At 37.2% G+C, this 25,532-nt stretch overlaps 1 long non-coding RNA gene across 5 annotated transcripts in view; it reads left to right on the top strand.

Annotated features, from left to right (window-relative positions):
* Positions 1-382: 382 nt before the first annotated feature.
* LOC129143185 (uncharacterized) overlaps positions 383-25,532 on the top strand; it is a 98,263-nt gene continuing 73,113 nt past the window's right edge. For 3 of the 5 annotated variants that reach the window (XR_008546330.1, XR_008546326.1, XR_008546328.1), the window contains exon 1: positions 383-603. This is a non-coding gene — a long non-coding RNA (uncharacterized LOC129143185). Of the gene's footprint in view, positions 604-2,024; positions 2,203-25,532 lie in introns of all 5 variants that reach the window. The other 2 variants (XR_008546329.1, XR_008546327.1) reach the window with 2 other exon arrangements.

Raw genomic sequence — 25,532 nt, 5'->3', positions numbered from 1 at the left:
GTGTTAATTTCCATATTGCTTAAGACTTAAGCTTTTAATTTATTTTATCAAGGTTGAGGGAGTATGGTAATTGTTGGAACAACGCCCTTCCAAAAGAAATAGCCTGCACTTGTTTTTAAGTTAAATTTGTTTTCTCACACAGATTTTTGATACACTCTTAAATAAACTAGAAATCACAATTATTTTAATGTGGCAGAGTTGTAACCAGGAAATTGCATATATTTTCATAAACTAGGCTGTTATAGATTTTTATAACATTATAAGAAATGTTATTTCTTATAACATTATTTTAAGAAATTTTTTTAACGTCTTTCAACCCTGAAAGGGCCTGCTTGAAACATACACGGCAGCAAAATCACTGGAGTCCAGGGTTTTTGTCACACACACACACAGCACAGATTTTTTTGATTATGTAGATTTCTTTTCCTACTGCAGTTTCATATGCAAAGCATGCATCAGCCACATCCATGCTATCTCCTAAAGCAGTCATTCTGAAACCCAATCTGGGGACAGTGCAGACTAAATAAAATTTCATTTTGATTTGGCCTCCCGCTGCGAATGGGACTGCTTTGTCTCAGCCGACAGAACCAGCAAGCCAGAAAGGTATGTCCTGTTTTGCATGGCTGATGGTGTGTCTTGCGGCTCACAATCAGGCCGCCTTGCTCCCGGCTCCTCCACTTCCTGCTTCTCTTTCTCTTTCCCCTTGCATTTGCTCCCGTGCTGCCTGCCTTCTACCTGCAGGGCACAGCCGTGGCAAACCCGCACCGATTGTTTACTTTGGCATATGCTTAATAACGCGCGTGGCTGTTTGCTTTTTTTTTTTTTTTCACTGTCTTTGTTGGTGGTGGCTTTTTTTTTTTTTTTTTCTGTTTTGGTTTTTGTTTTGCTTAGCTTTCCTCGCCCACATTGGCTTTCCCTGTTTCTCAAGGTGTGGAATACTAAAATACTGACTGAAAGGAAAATTGTATAGGCGCTGCTGTGACGCTCCAGAGATTTTACTGGAAGATTTGTCATGCTGATTTTATTGTAAATTTGAAGATGCATTTAACAGCTTTGAAGGACCTTAGCTTCTGTGGCCCTTTGAGCCGCTTTGGCAGAAAAGCAATCGCCCATTTTAGAGAAGGGGGGAAATAGAGAATAAAGACTCTCCTCCAATGGGACTGAACTGTTTTGCCATCTTAGTATGTTTTATAAAATGCATTGTGGTGTTTTCCTGAAGAGCTGCTAAATATGGCTCTGCTTTAAACAATGACCTTCATTGGGAGTCATCTCATGAGAGACTGGGTTGTGTCAAATGCTCTTCTTACACTTATCCCACCTTTAGGAGAATGTACTAGCAATCAGGGACAACCTGCTGTGATGTTCTCAGAAGAAGCTTTAGATAAGATGGCGAAGCACCAGGGGACTGACAGTGGTGGGAGCTCAGTTTTCAAGCCCAAATTTCTCCTTGAAATTGTCATTGCCCTTGACCGATTCATAGGGTGCTATAAAGGAAAGAAGTTTTTTCCCTGGCTCACATATTGGCATATCATTAATCTAAATTAAATTACAGCAAACTGGTAAAGGTGGAGATAGAGTAAATGACAAATAAATTGCTTAAGAGAAGAGCAGAAAGGAAAGTTCACTCTGACTCTGGGGTTCTGCCTAAGTAATTCCACATAGGATATAGATTAGCAGATGAAAAGTACCAATTAGCTTCATAGGGACCTCACCCCACCCATCCAGAACAAAAACAAAATAAGTCACAACATGTAACTTTGTAGAGGGTCAAAAATTAACTTTTGTCAATCCATAATGTTGTAGCCATTCCAGAGTTTTGAGGGGAGTGGTGCTCCAGGGGTACTTCCAGATGCCATTTCTGAAATGTAATGGCTGAGGTCTTTGCTATTACAATAAATTATCCTTTCACCACAAAATCTCTCAGTTCACTATTTTGCACCTGTTAGCTAAGCGCTTTGGGAGATAAGAGTCACCAAGACCTTTAGTAATTTGTTGATAGACTCCCTACTTATTACATACAACAGATTGAAGAACAAAATGAAAGTTAGTTAAAGAAGACGTTGAAGAAACAATAGTGTGAAAACAGCACGAAATGTCATTTGGTAAATATGCCACAGCCTCACATAAGGAAGAGGAAAATGGCAGTGTGGGCCATGATTGGCAGGTCTGGATCCATAGACTGATTTCCAGGATCACCCAACAGTAAGTCTTTTTGCTGTAGCCTTACCATCAGGGCCACTTTCTTGTTTCATAGCTATTGATGATATTGAAAAGCCCAAATTTGCTTTTTGTGCAATTTGTCAGTGCTTTTATAGGATCCATGTGTTGGAATTTTAGGGACTTCTTTAGGTAACTAAGCGAATGTTTTAAGAAGTAAATTCTGCTATGCTGCTACACCGGCTGTCTTAAATACAATTATTTAGCAAGAATAAAGTACTTTTTAAGAAAATTCAAATGCAAACACTAGTTTTGGAACACAAGGTGCTCAAAGAAGATTTATTTATCAATAAAAAAGGTATAGGCGTATATGCTTACAGTATGTGTGTGTATATGTGTATAAATATATACACATAGATCTAATACATCTAACATATTCATATACAGAGACTGAACCAATGATGCTGTTAAACAGTCACAAAGCTTATCTTGAAGATTAAAATCAATAAATATATCAACAAATATAGCTAGCAAAGTTCTAAACTATAGTTTGATTTATCATATCATACATGTAATACCATGTATAGTTTGATTTATCATATCATACATGTAATATACACCAAAGGTTTATATTAAGTGATATAATATTTTTATTAATTGATGGGTTCCTCTTGAACTCCATCTATAGGAGGCAAATTATTATAGTACAATTTAAGCTATCATGTGATTTGGGAAGATGGACTCCACAATGCCTTAGCATAGGTCTGTATATCTCTGCTTTTGGTGTCTGTTATGCCTAATGCAGGTCGTCTTCCAAGTTTCAGTCCATATGTTCCAAACACATGATAGCTCAATGCATCTGCAAGCACGACACATAATAACCTGATAGAAATATTGAAGATAAAGACTGTCATGGTGACTCCTGGCATGTGAGTTTAGTTTCTATGCCTTTTGTTTGCTAATATTGTGATGACCATAATCTGATCTTACGTATTTCATTAGCTGAACCCCTCTGCAAGTAAGAGAAACAACACTAGCTGGAGTGAAATGTAAATTGTGGCGAGAGACAGAGAATTCAGTTTTCTATCCACCCTTCTACCCTACCCTGTCTTGGAAATAGTGAGGGTGCTCAAGTATTCTCTGTGGAGGGAATGAACGAGCGTGTGAATATTGCTGTTGGAGCACATAGAAGAGCGGGAGGCGCTTGTACCAGCAGGAGCCTGGCTCCACATCACCTAGCTCTTAGTACTCATGAAGGGAGGAAAGAGATTTGAGAGACACCAGTTCTCACTTTTAGGCCCATATAAACTCCCCAGGCCTGTGGACCCAGTAAAAATGTATGTGCGTTTTTCAAAGGAAATAACTTACATGACGCAGGCAAACTGGGCTGAATAGACCCCCCCAAATGTTAAGGATTTATGAGTTCTAAGCAGGTCAGATCCAGCCACGGAAGAGTCATGAGTGGCAGAGGAAAGAGAATCATAACATTCTCTGGAAAGGTCAGTATGGAAAAAAAAAAAAGAACTCTATGTATTTACATTTATTTGTTTATTTATACTCTGTAACTACTTTCTGATTACAAAGAACACATACCATAAGGAAAGACTAAACAGAAGCAGCATTTTAAAAAGTCAGTTATGTGGAAAATTCATTTTTGACTTCTGTAGGCAAGGTAGTTAAAATAGAAAACAATAAAGAGAATGCTAGTCAGAATCCAGCTACTGAGTTTGGGTGAGGTATTACTGACAAAACATCTTCGAGTTACTTCTCAAAGCACGATGCTAGACTTGGAGTACAACTGCGTATGTTGTTTTAATACAAATAGTTATATTTGATAGAAAGATCATTTATTGTACCAGTTTTAGTTAGAGAAAAACTCCCTGCTATTAAGATGTGTGTGGTAATAATAGATGACTTCTGAGATCCAGAGAGTACATCAAGAACATCAAACACTCAGATTTTCCGTTTAGGATTAGGAAGCCTTGGGAAATCCCCATAGTTCACCAGATTAGGGCAGATATTGGGGTGAGATTAGTCACTGAACAATTTCAAATCTAATTTTACTGTTGGAGAGAAGACTTCTACTTGACCTATCAGATCACAAGTTGTATCATCTCATCAGAGAAATTCTGTAAAGTGTGTCTTGTCCACACATGGAAATAATCTTAGACCTCAGTATTTCATCTCATGGACATGTCCAGCAAATCTTAAAGCCTGGAAAAAGCTGATAGCCTAGATAGTCTTCATAAGTGCTTGTCCTCAAAACATGTAAGAATTAACCCAACCTTTCTTACAAAGCCCACATCAAAATGGCCATTGTCCTTGTCACATATTTAGGCAGAGAGAAGCCCTCTGGTTAAGCTTCGTTGGCTACTCTTGGTTAGCTGAGGCATGGGTGCTGCTGTCAGGATAAGACAGCGCCACAGCAGCCACTGGGGATGGACCACTGGCCAGTGAGCTGGATTGAACTCATGGCGGGGACTCAGAATTCTACAGACAAAGAGACCTGAGCCAAGACCACGGCCACAGGAGGAGTTGCATACTCTTTCCCTATCACTCTATGCAAGCCAAAGTAAAGGACCATGAGCTCACCAGCTCCAGACTGCGGCCAGGAATGCAAGCAGGCTTCTAGAGATCAGATAGGAAGTGGATTCAGCAACGGGAGTGTCAGAAGATAATGCAAGGGCTCCACATGAATCCGAGAAGTCCTACTTACTCTCATAGCCAGTAGGATCCATTAATTGCATTCACCTTTCCTCACACACCAGGACATCATCTTAGGGGAAGAAGCAGGGGGGTGAATACATAAGAGTTTGGGCATTTTATCCAAATGGAAGAATGAACACCAACTGAGAAAGACAGCTTAAATTATCAGGCCTGACAGCTCCAAACTTGATGGGACATTTAATTAATTTCTCTTCTCTACCTCATTCACTACTGATTGAGGGCTTGGGAAGGAGCCTAGATAAGCTGCAACCAATATAAAGAAAATAAATTTTATTTTTATTTTATATACAAGAGGTATTGTGATAGAAATTCTGTAACCCAGCTACACTTAAAAGATCCTAGATTTTCACTTAAATGTCTGCCATCAGTGATCCAAGGAAATGTTAGAAACTTCATATGCCAGTCTGAGCATCAAACAAGTATTGGTTGCAATAAGTCACACTAATCTTCTTCAGTACCTACCATGCAATATAACTCTAACTCCAGAGGATAAGATGCCTGCAGTGTATGGATTTCTCACAGCTATGTCTCTATTTCTTGAAGGGATATTTGATGCACAAAAGCTGGTCCCAGTAGTACTGCCAATATCTCAAGTCTAAATCCCTGGCCTAGTTCATGGACCATGCTCAACAGGGGCCCAAACAGAACCAGTTTCTCTCTCTGAGAAATTTAAAATTTGAAACATAGAAGGCCACTTGCAGGGGCTTGTTGAAACTGAGTGCATTCACATCAGCACAGCAGAAGACACATGAATTTTATTTCTTATTCCAGAAGACCTAGAAGCCAGCTGCCTTTCTTCGCCTTCCACAGCCTGGTTGGTCAACTCATGTTGAGTTCCTTGAAATGCCACAGTCAATATCCTCAGTCAATATCTCAGTCAGTATCCTCCCTTCTGCTTAAGTTTGTGAGAGTTCACTTCTGTTGTTTTCAACTTAAGCGTATTCTATGCTACCTACGAACGTGTGAGAAAAATTCTCACAAATCAGTATAACATTTGAGAACTTCCACTGTGTAGCCTAAGGAAGGAAGAATAGAGATGGTGAATGCTCACTTAGTCTTGGACTTGTGCCCACATACTAAAACTGAAGTGTTGTTGAATTTGGTAATGGTTGTAAATGTTCACTATTTCAACCAGACATTTTCTAGAAAGGCACATAAATGCCTTCAGGAATGCCAATAGTTTATAACACAAGGATGTCTTCTTACAGAATTAAGTGTTCTAGGGTATTGTCCATAGAGTAACTTTCCAAAAGTTATGCAATGTTTCTTCTATTCTGTTGGTATGTTTATTCATGTAAAACATGTATCAGATTGGCTGTAAGCAGAAAACTAACTTAGAATTCAAGATAAACTCAAAAGAATCAAGTAGTATCATAACATTGAAGAATAAAGGCAGAACCAAGCCACTACTATAGGGATCTAGACACAATCAGGATCTAATTATTTCCTACATAGAGACCAAGGCGAGAGTTTTGGGATACTCAAGGAAAATGAAGAGAAACCTCAATTTTTAAAACATAAATTATTTTGAAGTTTCGCTACTAAAACATGGTCTTTAGACAGTGCTATTAAATCAAATTTCTCTCCTGGGGAGAGAGGAAAAGAAAAGCCACCCGGCCTGCCCCACACAGATCAGGTGTTGCTCAAGTGATGAGGAGAAGGTTTAAAAATATTTCTTCTGCTTTTCATCCAGAGCAGCCTTCCAACACTTCGATAGGAACCCCAATTGGTAATTGAAAAAGAATAGGTAGTGTGATGAATAAGGCATAAAACAAGGCTTGGTCCTCACTTGAAAGTCCACCTTGTAATGTTTTATGTAATCATAGAGTAATACAAATTGTTAGTACTATCATACATACATATATATGTAGATAGGTAAAATAGAAGAATGAATATAGAAATAGACTACTGTAGGGGAGAAGGCTTCATCCCATTGTTTCAATGGTTTGTTCTGTGTCTGTGCAAAGGGCAAAAGAAGGTGAATGTAGCTGTACCATTATCACCCGCCCACATTAAGGATGCATTTAATCCCCTCTAGTCCATTACAGACTGCTGTGCGTTTCACTTCCAGACTCTTTATGCTTATTAAAAAAAAAATCCTTGAATCTTTCAATATTAAAGAAGGTTTTAAAGGAAAACAATATATTTTGGAACTGACATATTTTTCAAAGAAGCAGTAACTATTTATGGGCCAGCTAAATGATGACTGAAAGTGTTTTTTTCTTACCGGCTATCTATTAGTATTTGGAGAGTGTAAACACTAATGAAGGTGAGGAACTAGGTGGAACAAGGGGATAGGGTTTAGAGTAATGGGATGAAATTAAGAAAAGGGAAATTTAGGTTGATTACCAATTACCAATTGAAAATCTTCTTGATGTTGAGGTCTATTAGACTGTAGGGTAATCTTCCAAGGGAAGTGGTGGGACTCCCATTGCTTAGATGTTTAAAATTAGAGTGGACAGAGCACTATCAAGAACACCCTGTGGTGAAAGAGCCACCCCGTTGTGTGGAATGAGTGAGTTCACCTTGGTTGCCTTTACAGGCTCAAGCTTCCGTGCGGCCTGGGGAGAGAGGAGAAGCAAAGCCACTCGGGCCTGTCCCACACAGATCAGGCTTCGCCCAGGTGATGAACGGAAGGGTTTAAAAATATTTCCTCTGCTTTTCATCAGGAGCAGCCTTCCAAACACTTCGATAGGAACCCCAACGAGGCAGTTATGTTGGCAACAAACATGTTCCCAAGATACGTTTTCCACCTGAAAAACTGACATATTTCTGAGTCTTAACAAAAAACAGTATTTCTTGTCATGTGGCACTCTGACTTTCAGTAAAGTAAAAATTAGAGTGGCTACCAAGTGACTTTGTAATAAGATGCCTATCAGGATATTTGTGGGTGTATATGTTTTCTCATTCCTTAAAGACAAAGGTATAGAGGGAACAGGAGATGAAAAAGAGAGTTTGGAATTGAGAGAAAACAGGTCTGATTAGCAATTGATACAAACTCTGCTATGTTCCGGAGGCCTACAAAGGTTAATATCAGTGGTTGCTTCAAGAGTAGGCATTTCCCTTTGTTCCCCAGGGAGCCCATCTCAATACCTGCAAGTCAACTTCAGAAAAGGGTCTTGAATTTAATGGGAACATGTCTGAAAATTATGATGTTAGAGCAGATGCAGTTATATCCTCTCATTTTAATGAAATATTATTTTGTGCTCTTCGATAGGCCTTCTGTCAGTAATAACAAAGTGGGAAAGAATATTAGATCCACATGGTATTAGATAGTTTCTTTTCAGAATGCTTTATTATTCTGGGTTAAATAAGAATATCTAGCTTCAAAAGAAAGCCAGAAAAAGTATGACATGAGCTAAGGCACACCTGTATATAAATTGTTGATCTGAGGGGATGGGAGGAGCCAGAGACGTGAGTGATGAAAATCAGACACGCAGCACCCCATAGCCTCTCATATCTTGAGGTGATACCGGAGAGTCGAAACATCAAGCTGAGGGCAGAGACAGCTTGTGCCCTGAAAGTATCTATTAAGTAAAATGGTCTTCTCTGTGAGGCCGAATGCCAACAGGCCCCTTCTTCCTTCACCTCTGCTCTACCTGCCTAGTAGCCAATGGTTACAGAAGTAATCCTTAGTCTACAGAGAAAGTAATTTGGGGCAAGAAGAGATAAGCATAATGCAGGGCTTCAATTTCTCCTTTGACAAGTGTGTGTGCATGAAGCAGGAGAGTTAAGAGAAGAGATTACAATTGTATCTTACATGTTCCGTGGGCCATTCTGGTTTCCCATTTCCTCTCCACAATGAATTCTTTCTGTTTGTATGAGTTTAATGTTTTTTCTTGATTACACATTTCGGCAAGCTAAGTCAGTCAATAAAAATACCTAACTCCTACCAACTAGTTTCACACATGAAACGAATATTTTCCAGAAAAAAAAAAATCTTTTTTTTCCCTTTGGGGGGAAAATTTCCTCAGAAACTTGTGGTTATACACAAGGAAATATATGTTTCAGAGTTCACTTACATGCAAACTATTACCTTTTTTTTTTTTTTTTGAGATGAACTCTCATTCTTGTTGCCCAGGCTGGAGTACAGTGGTGCGATCTCAGCTCCGTGCAGCCTCCACCTCCCGGGTTCAAGCAATTCTCCTGCCTCAGCCTCCCAGATAGCTGGGATTACAGGTGCGTGCCACCACGCCTGGCTAATTTTTGTAATTTTTAGTAGACATGGGGTTTTGCCATCTCGGCCAGGCTGGTCTTGAACTCCTGACCTCAGCATGATCCACCCACCTCAGCCTCCCAGAGTGCTGGAATTACAGGCGTGAGCCACCGCGCCTGGCCACATTCAACCTATTGCTTAAACGTGTTGTTTAAAACAAGCCCCACATTGGTGGTTATTTATCAGAAATGATGTTTTGAGATCAACTGTTACCTCTGCTCTGAGATCAAGGTGCCCAGCAGTTGACAACGTGTCCTGACCACGAGGCTGCGGCCAACCTCCAGAAAGCGGCGCTGTGACTGCACTACCCTCTGAGTGTGCCAAGGCTCGCAGCAGTTTCCACATCATAAGCCAAAGAGAGACCAAACTGGAGAGGAAGTGCAAAAACACCACATCCACATCTGTTCTCCATTCTTGGCCAAGCTGACAGAAGAGGTGCCTAGTTGACAAGCTAAATTTTTCAAAATAAGAAAGCAAGTGGTTTGCTTTCATAAAAGTGATTGCTTGTAATCCCAGCACTTTGGGAGGCTGAGGCGGGTGGATCACGAGGTCAGGAGATCGAGAACATCCTGGCTAACACGGTGAAACCCCGTCTCTACTGAAAATACAAAAAATTAGCCAGGTGTGGTGGTAGGCTGAGGCAGGAGAATGGCCTGAACCCGGGAGGCGGAGCTTGCAGTGAGCCGAGATAGCGCCACTGCATTTCAGCCTGGGCTACAGAGCTAGACTCTGTCGCAAAAAAAAAAAAAAAAAAGTAATTGCTTTTGGTCAAGATTCCAGCCTCCTAAACAATGAGTGTGTGCTCACATTCTGAGAAATTCCAAGATCATCAGTTAGGGAATCTTAAAGTCAAAATACGGAATCTAAGTAATGTTATTTATCTGAAACAAAACCAACTAGCCTCACTGCAGAAAAAGCAACACTCCTGGAAATATTTCAGTCACTCAAATTTACCTTCACAATGGATATATCCAGTATTAACACTTCCAAATGCTTACTTCTTATGTTCAATCAAGGAGATAATTTTTTTCCTAGATCTGAACATTGTAATTTACTTTTTAAGATGATATTAGTTTATATGTAAACATAATTTCAATTTCAAAGCACATGGATGTTATTTTTATCTTTTAAGAAATGTTCAATTTTTATTAACAAAAAATAAGTTGATTTAATTATAGCTTAGTTTTATTTAACCGACTGGTAAAAGAAAAGTTAAGTTGAAGCTATGCTTCAATACAGTTCACATTTCATAATAAACTTGTTCTTAAAAATATATTTTGAAAATCATTACCACTTAATGTATTTTCCATCATACTTGCTGAAGTAGGCCTTCAAATGGGAACAGAATATTCATGCCCCATAAAAATTTTGATGTCATCTTTGGGAGTGGAAATTAGAGATACCCCCATACTGATTGTTTTGTTGACAGGTAGAGTGTTTAGAGTTTATTTTTCAGGACATCCTTTATGTTCCAGCGATCTCTTGGAATTCTAACTTCTCCGTGTGACTCATGTATGCTCCACCCCCGCTTAGATACACCACAAACAGCCCTGGCTGCAGTTGGCATGAATTGCGCTTTCTCTCTGTTGGACCCTTTTACCAACATCTGTTAAAGCTTTAAAGGACTCACTCACAAACCCATGCGTGGGTCTTAGTATCTACAAAGGTTCTAGTAGCTTTGCTCCTCCTTGAAGTCTTCCTGGAACGGCTTCCATTTGCTTGCGAGGTAATATGCAGTATCTGAATAGCAGCTGGCAAAACAAAGAAGTAAGACAAGACCGGCATTCACTGTGAGCATCTCCAACTGATAAGAGTTCACTCCAAGGTGTGTCTCTGTGGCCTTTGAAATGTGCTGGCCTCTAGGCTGATCCCTGAGAAACCCTACATCAAAGGTCAGCAAAGCCTCAGCTTACTCCACATTGTAGTCCTCTCATTCAAATTGAGAGGAGACCCTCTGTCATAGGCAGGCCGGGTGTGGCTGTCTGTCCTTTACAGATGAGGAAAGGGAGGTACTCAAGCTAAGTGTCATTTCCAAAGTCACAGAACCAGTAAGTAGCATGAATCAGCATTCAAACAAAGTGTTTTGACTCCATGCTATTTCTTAGCTTATCCTCTGATTAACTTAGTCAAAATATGTCCTTCTACTTTTGGTTAACAAGGGAGGATTTGAGTCAGCATCTCAAAAGTGAGGCAAGGAGAAGCTTAATAATACTAAACGTCAGAGACTACGGTTTAGTCAAGTTTTGTATTCCTGCCCCACCCTGGCACCACAGTCAATGAAATGGATGAAGGCAGATGCAAGGGAGGAAGCACACAAGAGTGGATAAAATTCACTAGTTAAAAACTGCTTTGCAAATACGTGCAAAAAAGATTATGTAATTTTGCTGACAGGATATACATGTGACCAAAAAAAATAACATCAGCGCTCCTGAAAGAGCATTAGCAGTCCCCCATCTTAAATCGTAGTTGGAGTCAGGATCAGCTGCAAAATTTGTGGGCCCAGCGCAAAATGGGAATGTGGGGCCCCTTGTTCAACAATGATGAAGAGTTTCAAGACAGTCGTGCTAAAGCATTAAACCCAGCATGGGGCCCTGTGTGACTGCACAGGTCCCACACCCATGAAGCCAGTCATGGGCAGCATCACCTTTTCTGCATGTTAGTCAGTTCTGCTTCAAGGACCAGATTTCAAGCTCAAAGTAAAGGAAAACTACCTACCAATTAGGGCTGTTTACAAATAGAGCAGATTGCTTTGTTAAGCAGGGGTTTGCCCTTCAATGGAAAGTTCAGACAGAACCTGGAAGAACATCTGTCAAGGATGTTGAAGAAGGGATTGATCCCCACGTTAGGACAGAGCCAGATTTGACCTCACAGGTCCCTTCTCATGCTAAGATTCTGTGAGTCAGATAGTTTTCATCATTGTCAGATTTTTTTAAAAGAGCCACGTTATGTGATTCATTAATGCCACTGAAGAAGCCTACCAGATTTCTTGATACCTTAAAGAGGTACCATAACATCTCAGGGTTGGAAAATCTTGTCATTATGGTCATTTGATAGAGTAAACGTGTCTGTACACACCTGAGCATTGACAGTATCTGCACAGTTTGAAAGGTGCTTGATAATGGACCTGACAGACAGCAAAGGAGGCTTGGGTATTTTATTGCTTCAAAATCTGTGTGTCTGTGATGCTATGCAAAGCTTAAGGTCCACTTGCAGATAAAGTCTCACAACTAAAACTTTTTGGTCACTGTAAGTCTGTGGTGTCACTGTAATTGTGCTGTCATTACACAGAGAAGCTAAGAAACTAGAAGGCAATATTTGAAAGTGCCACAGTTATAATATTGACATAAAAATTAAGGTGAGGGTCCACAGTTAAATAATAGCAATTGCAGGATCCCCAAAGAAACCAGGCCACACATACAGTGGAGTAAAAGAAACTAGTCAGTTTCTCAACTCACATTGGATCCTAGGACCAAAAGCAACAAGAAAAGTATGAAACTACCAAAGTCTTACCGTTTTGCCCACGTAACAGAATCATTAACAATATTAACATCTTATACTTTTATGGAGTCCCCTCAGGCTGTTCAGTTGTTTTAAATCTACTTAACATGAGTGAAATTCACCCTGGCTAGGAGTTAAGTTGATGTACTCCTGTTTGCATCCAAAGCCGTCATCCAATAGCATTTGCCATTGCCATTTTGTTAATAAAATAAGAATGGCATGGGTTTCTAGCATCCTGGATTTTTTGTTGAGCAAAGCAGCACGGTGCATGAAAGGCATGTCAAGAGATGTGACGTAAATGGAAATGGCAGAGTAGCATAATGCAGCACAACAGGTGCACAAAATAGATGTTCAAAATGGTTTCTATTATTTGGCTTTTTTGGAATCAAATCAGAATCAAGAACAATAGTGGCCATTTCAGATAAATTACTTCTGCACATTCTTGCAGATTGAGCAGCTGTAAAGGAGGGGAGGGGGAAGTTTGGGGTGCTTGCTATTTGGAAGGTGGATGCAAATACATTTGTAATGTGTATACAGTATACTCTGTATATTAAATTTTTGCCTTTCATGTGCAATGATAAAAGTAGTTTTCTTTGCACGATTGCATGTTTCATTAATACTACATTTTAATAATTAAAAAGCACAACTCTAGAGGCAATAGCTAACATAAAAGTTTACAGACAATCCATTATTTTTCTCAGACAGTCCTTCTGAAGAGCCCATGGAGATGCAGTTTAATGATTTAAGTTCTAAAATGGGTTGTTTAATAAAATATTGGGTGTTTATGTAGTTTTGTTCCAGCAGGCATTATCTTTTCTTTTGTCAGGTGTGGTGTTATTAATGATAGGAGGTGGGGTGATGGGCGGGTGCTCCCCTCTGCTCATCATTATCCACTTCTGCCCACTCTCTGGCTATTTTTGTTGCATTATGGTTACTATTTGTAATTTTTAATGTTGGGAAAGGAGAGGTTTGTTGTCTTTTTAATCCTCTTTGCTAGCATATTCTATTTTATTAGACATAATTCAGAGGAAGAGAGAGAAAGGGAGGTGGACATTGGTTAAGGGGGATATATAATTGGGTGTAGTGGGATTAAACTATTATTAGTGTACACTTCTAATGGATGCCCCATAAAGAACCCATGGCAAAGGCATTAATGAGTTATGAAGGAAGAGTAGGCAAGCTGAACAGTGTTCCCATTATCACAATCCTACCGATACACACACTGTTCAGCAACTCCCTGAAAGAAACACCAGACTCCTGATGTATTTAAGCAGAGTAATTTTCCTTCAGCATTATCTGTTCCTTTTAAATCTGCAACTTCCAATTTGCAAGACCTCTCTCACATGCCAATCTTGATATTCAGTTCTGCTCCAACCTCAAGCCTTGACTATTTTTTAAAAAAAATTCCCTAAAACAGAGAAATATACAAATGTGTATGAAAAATGGCCTCTTCTTTGATTAAAAAAGGAAAGAAAAGGCAAGATATGTGAACACTAATGCCCCCAGGTGATGGGAGTAGGAAGTGAGTTAAAGAGCACTATTTTTAGGTATTAAATATTCAAAAGTAAAAAAAAAAAAAAAAAAAAAAGCACATTTTAAATGTGAAAACTATAATGCGCTTTGATGTCAGAGTTTAAAAAATAATCAGAGCTACATCCTTTTGCTTTGGTTCTTATTGATGTTGCAGGTGAAAAATCAAAAAGAAAGTGAAAGTGCATAGGTTTTCACAGATATATTAGATAGCATGCTTGAGGGTATTTGATAGCTTACTCTTTGGTTTAAGCAGGTATCTGAGGGATTACTCTCCACTTAAATTGGGTAAATATGTATAGTAAATCTCTTCCACCTTATATTTTTTCCACCCTTCTTCTTCCAATAAAGTGGGGTTGCCTCCTCTTAAAGGAACATATTATAGATTGATGACAACAGCAGAGAAGCCCTGACATATCAGCTAGAGTTACCTTTGCGTGATATTTTCAAACCTCACAGATTTTTGATAATACTTTTTATCTAAGATGGAATTACTACTGCACTTTACTAAAATTTATAATGATGCATGCTTGTATAATGCTTTCTCCTCGGTGAAAGCATCACCCCACAGGATGATTTTGAGGCGTCTTTATTTTTAAACTTGTGTAAAGAATTAGTACTTGAGTCTTGTTTCATTATAAAGTTTTGAATCATATTCTTTCCTAAATATATTTTTAAAAACAATTTTAAATTCTGTAGCTGGCTGTGTTTTCTGTGAATTCTCCCTACCTTTCTTCTGTGGAAGCCTGTCCAGCAACTTGGAATGTGTTTGTAAAATATGAAGGAAGCTAGGATAGTGTTCCAATGGAAACTGAGCTCCCTTCCTAAATGGAATGTTTATGTAAGCAATTTCACACGATAAGGTTTGCAGTTAAGGTAGCACACATCCAAGACCCAGGATTTAACCTTCCAAAGATGCAGTTTCATTTTTCTGATGTATCTTTTCGCTTGTATAAAATGGGTTTCAGCTCTCATACATAAACTACTAGGTAGAGAAATGAAAAGTTCTTTGCATGAAAAATAGTATCCTAAGGTATATGAAAACTTGGTGTTGGAAGTAATTTTCACTTTTTTTTTCCATTCGTTTTTATTGCTTTCCAAAGTGAAAACTCCATAGATTCAGAAGCCAAAGGGCCTTTTGAAAAATGCCACTTTCAGATTTCAGCCAACAGCCACAGCTGAATCGACAAGGAAGGGTTCTAACAAGACAGTTGCTTGCTGCCGGCTACAGTTCCCACTTTTGTTTCCTATGGAAACTAACAGGGGGCAAATTGAAAGAGTGATTATTTTAAGCCTCCACTGTCTTTCCTGATCCAGTGTCTACAGTATTTTCATAGAAAATGGGAGTAGGAAAAGCAGAGGAGATGTCAGGCCTTGTCAGTTTCAGCTGTGGTTGTTGGCAGAGAGCTGAAAGTTTTAGCTTTTCAAACAAGCTACAGAAATCTCTGTTCTTTCTACTTTTAAAACAAAAATGTTAGATGAACATCCGCTTCACCTTTACCTGTCCCTTCCATGTCTTCCTTTTTGCATCCTGATTTTTAGGAAGGAAAAATGGCCCAATGGTTCATATGGGCAGTTATGAGGGAAAATTGCAGTGCCAAAACTTTGTTCCAATAAATTAACCCATGAATAATGGATTCTCTCTAACTGTAGGACACTGTATCTGTGAATGCAAGTAACTGGTTTATTCCATTGGCAATTTATATTCTAACCCTTGGTTTTCTTGATTGTTTCCCTCCCTATGAGCATTTCTTTATTTAGAAACCTCATCTTTTATGGGGTTAGAAAAAAAAGGCATAAGTTACAACAAATATCAATTGCCCAGAAAACATGAATTAGTACTGATCATAATGCTAAAACTGCCTTAAATTAAGAATCAGTTCTGTCTTTGCATGGATAAAACTTCTCCTCCATTGTGAGTCACTTCTCTAGGTAACTTTAACCAAATCACTAAATTTAAATTTTAGGAATTCAGTATATTTCCTTATTTTTGATCCTCCAATTCTGGCCAGTCCTTTCTTTAATCACATAGTGGTTTAAATGAGTTTATAGTTTAATCACATTCCATTTTAAGATCTATCGCTAAATAGGGAATCGTTTCTTTGACTGTTTCATATAATCCTGCAAAAGGAGTTCTTATGATTGCTACTGATAGTATCTATTATTATTGGGTACTTCGTATGCACCAGGCACTTAGCATGCATTGTCTCTATTAATTCTCCCAACAATGTTTTGAGGTACTTACTATTATCCTTGTTTTGCAGATGAGAAAACTAAGGTAGGTTAAATAACTTTCTAATGTCACACACTAAGACGTAGAGTAGAATGCAAGCGCAGGCCTTTCTGACTCAGAATGCACGTTCTTAACAACTGTGCTATATCCCATTTTTTACCTCTGCTTGCTCACACATGAGGGAGAGAGGGTGGGAAATGACAGAAAACAATCATCCATGTCCTGCTTACACTGTAGGCAGAAAGAACACCCCACACTGTTAACCTGACACGTTGGACGGCGCAGCATATATGCTCATTATGGTGCTGCAAGGTAATTAGGAAGAATGAAAGCTGTTCACAGAAAGAGTATAAATAGTCAGAGATCTGATTTGTCTTCTTACTTTGTGGCTCCCCAGCGTCTCTAGCAAGCCTGGGCGTCCGCGGCCCCCACCCTGCCCCTCCCGTCTTATCTGCAGAGGAGAGGCCTTGCTGTGGGAACGTCCTCGCCGGGCACTGCTCCTTCCAAGGCTGCCTGGGGACCAGAGCCTGGCCCTGATGCTGACAGGACAGGGGCACACAGGAGATATGTGACCTCACAGGCATGGACACCACATCCCTAGCATCCAGGCATCTTGGGAGCAAAGGAGAGGGATCATGTTTACAGCAGGAGAAGGTGCTGGCCCAGATATGTTCTATGCCTTCTAAGACATCCTCTCCACTTCCCTACACACACACACACACACACACACACACACACACACACACACACCCCCGAACAAACTATGTTTCAGTCTTGTCTCAGAGTCAAGAGTAGATCTCTATATTTAGGCTCCATCAGCTCAAAATTGCCTAAATTTTTTTGACAAGGCAAAAAAAAAAAAAAAAAGACATTCATCCTACAAATCACAGTTAATGCTATTACAAGTCAAATATCTACGAGCTTTAACAATTGATGTAAAGGTTGTATTTAAAGTTTGAACAAAGACTCCAAATTATTTCCCAGGTTGCAGGAGGTAGGGAGGGAAAGGAAGTCAGGTACCACTAAGACATTTATGACCTGGAGGTGAAGACCAGAGAGCAGACTGGACCCTTGGGATGGGGAGGAGAGGGCTGAAAAACACCTCTACTCTATGGCTAATCGCCTTGTATATGTACTGTCTGTACTCCGAGGATTTTTGTCCACACAAGCTCATTTAGAAAGCTGGAAAAAAATCCCTCAAAAGTATGCTTTCTGCTTTTAATAAAGAAAAGGGGAATTTTTTTTCCACTAAACTACTAAGGTAAATTGCCAACTTCTCTTTTTTAAGAAAAATAAAATCTGATCTTTTAGACTAAACTCTTATTGATTCTAATTTGATAACAATATTTTTTGAGACAACTGTGTATATATTTTTTAAGAGGAACATTTTAGACTGCCAGAGCAAAACCCCCAAATGACTTCAAAAAGCCATTTTGCAAATCAAAAATGCATAGCATTTTCATAGAGGAAATCTCCAAAACCTTATAATTAAAAAAAATTATAAACTACAAACCTGCACTAATCTTGATAGTGCATACATAGATACATAGGTGTGTGTGTGTATGTACATATATGTGCACACACGCACACACATATTGAGAGTATGTTAGGGGCACATGCTCCGAGGTCCGAGTCAACACTCTGGGTTTGAATTTGAGACATGCCATTTACTAATTGTATGAACTTGGATAAATTCCTTAGACTCCCTCTGCCTTGGTTTCTTTGTCTCTAAAATAGAAAACAATAGCAGGACTTATGGCCCTGGTACATAGTAACTATTATGAAAGTGTTTGCTAAATGAATAAAATATCATAATGGTCATAATTTCCCTCCAAACAATCTGATGAAGTACTGTGGTCCCCATTTTGTCTGATAAAGTCATTCAGGCTTAGAAGCTCCATTCCATCACAGTTCGGAGACACTGTTAATGTGGTGTTAATTCCAAGTCAGCCTGACCCCAAAGCCTGTGTTCTTTCCACTAAATCACATCGTCACTTTCCCTTAATTTAGACTCGTCAATGTATTTTCTTTCATATACCTACTGATGTTTAAGGCTTACATATATTTTTTTTTACTTGAAGATATTTTTAAGATATCATGGGTGCAAATTCTTTAGTGATTATATAGGCTTTTGTTTAAATTTGTCTTTTGAACTTATATTTTATGTAGTTTTAAAAATGAAGACAAATGAATCAATCATTTCTTGTAGTATCTTTTATTATAATTTAAGATAGTTTATTAAATTCAATGTTAAAAATATTTCTCTTATTTTTTCCTGAAATATTTAGTTTTGATTTTACATTTAAAATACATCATATGCAATATATTTTTGCCAATAGTGTGAGGTAGGGATCTAATTTTATCTTTTCTGTATCTTTTTCTCCCTGTGGTTCTGGCACCTCTTATTAACAAGTCTCTTGTCCCTTTCCTTATCTGGCATCCCAGCTCAGCTTTCGTTGTGCTGTACTGAGCTCCCGTGTGTATGGGTGTGTGCACTTTGTCCCTGAGCTCCTGGTTCTATTCCAGTGGTCTACTTGTGTAACTGTCCATGAGTAGCACTATGCTTCAGTCACTATAGCTTTATCATAAGCCTTGATACCTGTTTTCTTCTTTCCATTATTATACTTTTATGGATGATTTTGTCTGCATGATTTTAAATTCTCTTTTGCATCTTTCTACTTTCTTTGGGGTTTAAATGTTTATTCCTGAGGTAACCCTTCTTCAGTGATGCCTATGAATGATAAACAATCAGAATCTTGGTCTCGAAATGTCTGAATTTCAAACCTAGTATCAAGTGATTATTGATATTTGAAATTCTATGCTGACAATTTAGTTATGTTCTACTAGTCTGCTTAATATACTATCCCACTGTCTTTATTTCTGGCACCTGCTGAGTTTACATTTTAGAACTCATATTTCACATATTTAAAGGAATCTTCATTAAATTATATTTGGCTTTTCGTTATCTGTGCCAGGAGGCCATTCATGCTATCTAATTTACCATACTTCCAGAACCAGAAATCAAAGAATCCTTTATCATTGGATCTCAGCCAGGTGCCATGTTGCAGGGGACATAAGGGAGATTATGGTGGGACTCTCCAAGACTAAGGTAGCCTTCTTCAGCCTACTTTTGAGGCATATCTTTGTGCTCAGTGATACATATTAGATGTGTTTTTCTTCCATGTGTGTTGTATTTCTCTTATGAAACACTTCCTGGATATTTGGACATTTTGGTGGATCGTTCATAGCATTCAAAGTCTAGGGGATAGAACCCTTTGGGACCAAAAACCCCACTATCCTTTTCAAGCTTTCCGGGCATTGGTGCTATCCTTGTGTCTCAATTGAGACAGACGATCCCATCTTCAGAAAACAGAATCCTGTTTGAGTCTACTTTGTATTCATATAATCTAGAATAGTTGACTGCACACAGAAAGGATCTTTTGAATGCTTGTTGAATAAAGGAATGATATAGAGGCAGGTGGAAGCAACAGGGATAAACCAACACGAATCAAGCAAGAATCCTAAAATGATGCACTTCTCTGTAGTAATCCCTTGGTCTCCACAAGGGGTTAGTTTCAGGACATCCTCCTAACTCCACTGACACTAAAATCCATGGATGTTCACATCCGTAGTGAGTTCTTCGGAACCCACAGATAGGAAAATTTGGCCCTCCATATCTGTGGGTTCCAACCCTTCGACACTGTGTTTCTCCTCTGGGGTTGGTTGAACCCGCAGATGCGGATCTCATGGATGCAGAAGCCTCAGATACAAAGGGCCAAATGTATTTACAAAAAGTGATTTCACATGGAGAAACTCGAACTGCTTGATTTTAAACATGATTTTTTTTGAAGAAAGACATTGAAACTATGATATTTGTTTTGCTAAGAATGAAAATGTAGAGTTGTCCATGGACAGAAAAATATATTTCAAGGGTGACTTAAGCAGAAAGGAAAATTTGGTTCAGAAGAATAAAGCAGTATCAGGAGAAAAGAGCTTGGTAAGAGGGAGAGCATTTCCAGACTGTAGAGGATCACAAAACTGATTTCTCCCCAGGAATGCTGATTTTATTCACTTGGCAATTTTAATCTGAGGAGCATTATCAACAGAACAGGTCTGAGGGATGACTTAAATGTTAGGCATGCAATATGAATACACATAATGATTTGAGAAACATCCATATTGTTGTAAATATATCAAGAGTCCATGATTCTTTATTATTGAATAGATTTCCATTGTATGAATACACTGCATTTTGTTTATCCATAAAACAGGATGGATATTTGGGTTGTTTCCAGATTTGGGCTGTTACAAATAAACCGGGATGAACATTCATGTACAAGTTTTTTGTGGACTTATGTCTCCATTGTCATTTTATATCATAAACACCTAGAAAAGATGGCTGCAACATGTGGCAGGAATTTGTTTACCTTTATTTAAAAAATGCCAAATATTTTAAATACTTGTATAACTTTACATTTGCAACAGCAGAGTATGAGAGTTCTAGTTCCTCCACATCCTCCTCAACAATTACAATGATCAGTTTTTTTATATTTTAGCCATTCTAATATGTATGTAGTGGTATCTCATTGTGGTTTTAATTGATATGCCCTAATCATTAATGATGTTGAGCATCTTTCCATGGGCTTATTTGCCATCTATCTGCCTCTGTAGTGAAGTGTCTATTCAAATCTTTTCCCCATTTTTAATTGATTGTTTTGTTTTCTTATTATTGAGTTTTGAAACTTCTTTATATTCCGAATACTTAGTCTTTTTTCATATGTATATTTTAAAAATATTTTCTCCCAATGTGTGGCTTGTCCTTCTTTTCTAAAAATAGGATCTTGTAGACAGAGAAAGTTTTTAATTTTGATGAACTCCAATTTCTCAGGTTTTTTTTTTCTTTTTTAGATAGTGATTTTACTGTTGTATCTAAGAAATCTTTGTCTAAAACAATCACAGGGTTTTCTCTTGTGTTTTCTTCTGAAAGTTGTATAATTTTATACATTTTACATTTAGGACTATAACAGTTGGAGTTAATTTTTTCCAATGTTGAGATATATGGATAAAGTTTACTTTTGGGGTCTATAGATATCTATTTTTTCCAGAGTGATTTATTGAAATGTCTATATTGTTTTAATATACATATGTTTTAGAACTTTTTGGTTCATTTAAATGTGCAATCTTTCTTTTGTTTTCTCCTTTGTTTTGATGCTTAGAAAAGCCCCCAACTAGAGTTCAAGTAAATTACATTTCTACAAAAACTTTTTAACTTCTTCTTCATCTTTTTTTCTCTATTCCAAGTTTTTATCCAAATAGAATTTATTGTGGTAGACAGTGACAAATATATAAATGTATCTATTTCTATGTCTATTTTTATATACATACATGGTGTTGTTGGTCAATGTATTACTAGAATTAAGAACTCTACAAGACTCCATACACCAAAATGGTGTCAAGTGATTTTAGAAGTCACATGGAAAACTAAAACTGAAAATACAAGAACACACAAGTTTTAGTTAGAGTGGGATGGAATTGAGATATAATCTATTACCACATAAACAGATGATATAAAATTATTATTGAATATCAAATGTAACCTTTTGTACTAATACATTTGGAAATATTGAAGAATCTAAGAAAATATAAAATGACAAAATTGGATGAAAAAAGTTGAAAAATTGAATATAAAAATAAACATGGAAGAAATTGGAACTGTTTTCAAGGAATTACCTCATGAAATGCTCTAGGTCCAGATGTCATTAGGGGTGAGTTTTTTCAAAAAAGTTTCAAAGTATATAAACTGAATCAGAGCACAAAAAAGAAAGTTTCCCAGTTATTTTTGCAAAGCTAGTACAACACAAAAACAAAACACAGTTTAATCTGTGCATACGGGTGTAAAAAGTCCTAAACCATATTAGAAGATCAAATCAATCAAATCTAGCAGTACAGAGAAAAATGAATGTGCCATAAGCCATTGGGCTTTATTCTAAAATGTGATGGGTAGTTCATCATCAAAAATCTAGTAATATAAACCAGTAGAGAAAAACCTCATGATTACCAATAAAAATCTCCAAAGATCTATGTTTTAAACCTTTAAAATTTGAAATAATTGTAGATTCACACATAGTTGTAAGATATAATATATAATAATAATACAGAAATAATATACCCAGTTTTTCTAACATCTCACGTAACTGTAATACAATATCAGAAGCAGAACATTTATATTAATAAAATCTGTATACCTTCTTTAGATTGACGGATATTCATTTGTGTTTGTTTAGTTCTATGCAATTTTATCGTTAAGTGTGGATTCACAAGAATCCACCACAGTCAAAAAGCAAAACAATTCCACAATAAGGATCACTTATGCTACCTTTCATAACCACAGCCACTTCCCATGGCAACCACTAATCTGTTCTCTATTTCTATGATTTTGTCATTTTATTTTCAAGAATCTTACGTACATAGAATCATAAAACATGTAACCTTTCTGAGACTGGCTTTTTTTACTCAGCATAATTCCTTGAGATCCATTCAAGTTGTTACGTGTACCAATAATTGTTCGTTTTTGTTGTCAAGTGGTATTCCCATGCTATGAATGCACCACAATGTTTTTAGCCATTAACTTGTCAAAGGCCTTACGGATTGTTGCTAGTTTGGAGCTATTATGAATAAAGCTGCTGAATAAATTTATGTACAAATTTTTTTGTGAACATAAGTTTTCATCGTTCAGTTGCTGATACTGAGTGCAATTGCTGGGTCCTGTGGTTTGCTTATGTTGAGCTTTTTAATCAACTTCCATACTCATTTTCATTTTACATTCCCACCAGCAATGTATGAGTGTTCCAGTTTCTCTGCATCCTCACTGGCATTTGGTGATATCAGTTAGCCATTCTTCTAGATGTGTAGCAATATAGCCTTGTGATTTTCCTTTTCATTTCCCTAAAGGCTAATGATGTTGAACAGTTTCATGTGCTTTATTTGCCATCTGTGTATCTTCTGCAGTAAAATGTCTGTTCATATCTTTTGCCCATTTTCTAATTGGATTGTTTATTTGCAAATATTTTCGACCAGTCTGTGGCATGTCTTTTCATCTTCTTAACAAGGTTTATTCAGAGCAAAAGTTTTATTTTTGATGAAGTCCAATTTATCAGTCTCTCTCTTTATGGATTGTGCTTTTAATGTCATGTCTAAGAACTATTTGTCTAGCCCTAATTCCTGAAAGATTTCTCCTGTGCTTTTTAATAAAAGTTTGATATTTTACCACATTTAAACTTGTGATCCATTTTGAGTTAATTTTTGTAGAAGGTGGGAGATTTAGGTGGAGGATCATTTTTTTTATATGGATGCCCAATTTCTCCAATACAGTTTATTGAAAAGGCTATCCTTTACCTACTGAATTGCTTTTGCACCTTAGTCAAAAATTAGTTGGGTATATTAGTGTAGACTATTTTTGAGTTCTCTATTCTTTTCTCTCTTCCTTGTCTATCCCTCTGCCAGTACTTCACTGTCTTCAATTATTATGTAGTGAGCTTTAATACCTTCTTACTTTATTCTTCTTCGAAATTGTTTTTAGCTATTTTATGAGCTGTGCTTTTCCACTTAAATTAAACTTGTTTATGTCTACAAAAACCATTGCTGAAGTTTGATAGAAATTGCACTAAACTCATAGATCTATGTATTTGGGGATAATTAACACCTTTATTATGTTAGGTCTTCTGATTCATGAACATGGTGTGTATTTTCATTTAGTTAGGACTTCTTTGATTTTATTCATCAGTAGTTCATAATTTTCAGCATTGAACCCCTACACATATTATGTTAGATTTATAACTATTTCACTTTCTTTGTTGCAATTAAATTATACCTTCTATTTTTGATGTTGAGTTCTACTTGTGTTATTGGCTTATAGAAATACAATTAATTTTTCTGTGTTGATTTCATATCCTGTAACTTTGCTGAACTCCTCACTTATTAATTATTCGAGATATTTTTGTGATTCCTTGAAATTTTCCATGTACACAGTAATGTCAACTACAAATGGGGCAGATTTTTTTTTGTCCTTTTAGATATTCATGCCTTTTATTTCTTATTGCATTAGTAAAACTTCCAGCTCTATGTCAAATAAGAGTGAGGAAAGCAAACCTCCTTCCTTGATCCTGATCTTAGAGAGAAAAATTTAATTTTTTATTATTAAATATGATGATAACTATAGGTTGTTTGTAGATGCTTTTTATCAAACTGAGGAAGTTCCTCTCTATTCCATTTTTCTGAGAGTTTTAATCATAAAGGTCACTGAAATTTGTCAAATGATTTCTCTGTATTAATATGAGTTTTCTTTTTAGTTTGTGATATGATATATTACATTAATTGATTTTTGCATGTTGAACCAGTGTTTTATACTTGAAAGAAGTCCCAGTTGGCCATGCTGTATAATTCTTTTTATACATTTTTTAATTCATTTTGTGATTTTTGTTGAGGATTTTTATGACCAAGTTCATGAGAGAAATGGGTCTGTAATTTTTATTTTTTGTCCTCTTTTTGTCTAGTATTAATATCAGGTATTATTATTTGTCTCATAAAATGAGTTAGGAAGTGTTCCCTCTTCTATCTTCTGAAAAAAAATGTGCAGAGTTGGTATTAATTCTTTAAATATTTCTTAAAATTTTTCAGGGGAACCATGTAGGCTTGAAGGTTTTTGCTGTGTGTGAGCTTTTTATCTACAAATTTAATTTCTTTAATAATTTATGACTATTCATAAATTATTTCATCTTAGCTGATTTTGGTAGTTGCTTTGCAGAATTAGTGGCTTTGCAGAATTAGTCCATTTCTTCTAAGTTGTTGAAATTATGAACATAAATTATTACATAGTATTTCCTTACTTTCTTTGTAATGGCTGCAGGATCTGCCACAATATCCCTTGTTTCACTCTTGTTACTAATGATGTTTGTCTCCTCTCTGTTTGTATTTATCTTCTTGAGGTTTATCCCCAAGGAATTCACTTTTTGTTTTATTGATTTTTATCTATCTTTTTCTGTTTTAATTTCATTGACTTCTGCTCTTATCTTTATTATTCCCTCTGTCTCCTTGTTTTCTGTGTATTTTGTCTTCATTGTTCAGTTTTTTTGTCGTAGGAACTTAGCTTATTAATTTGAGACCTTTCCTCTC

Source organism: Pan troglodytes, chromosome 12 (genome assembly GCF_028858775.2).
Source record: "Pan troglodytes isolate AG18354 chromosome 12, NHGRI_mPanTro3-v2.0_pri, whole genome shotgun sequence".
NCBI lineage: Eukaryota > Metazoa > Chordata > Mammalia > Primates > Hominidae > Pan > Pan troglodytes.
The sequence above is the reverse complement of the archived record's forward strand: the minus strand, read 5'-3'. Positions and strand labels throughout refer to the sequence as shown.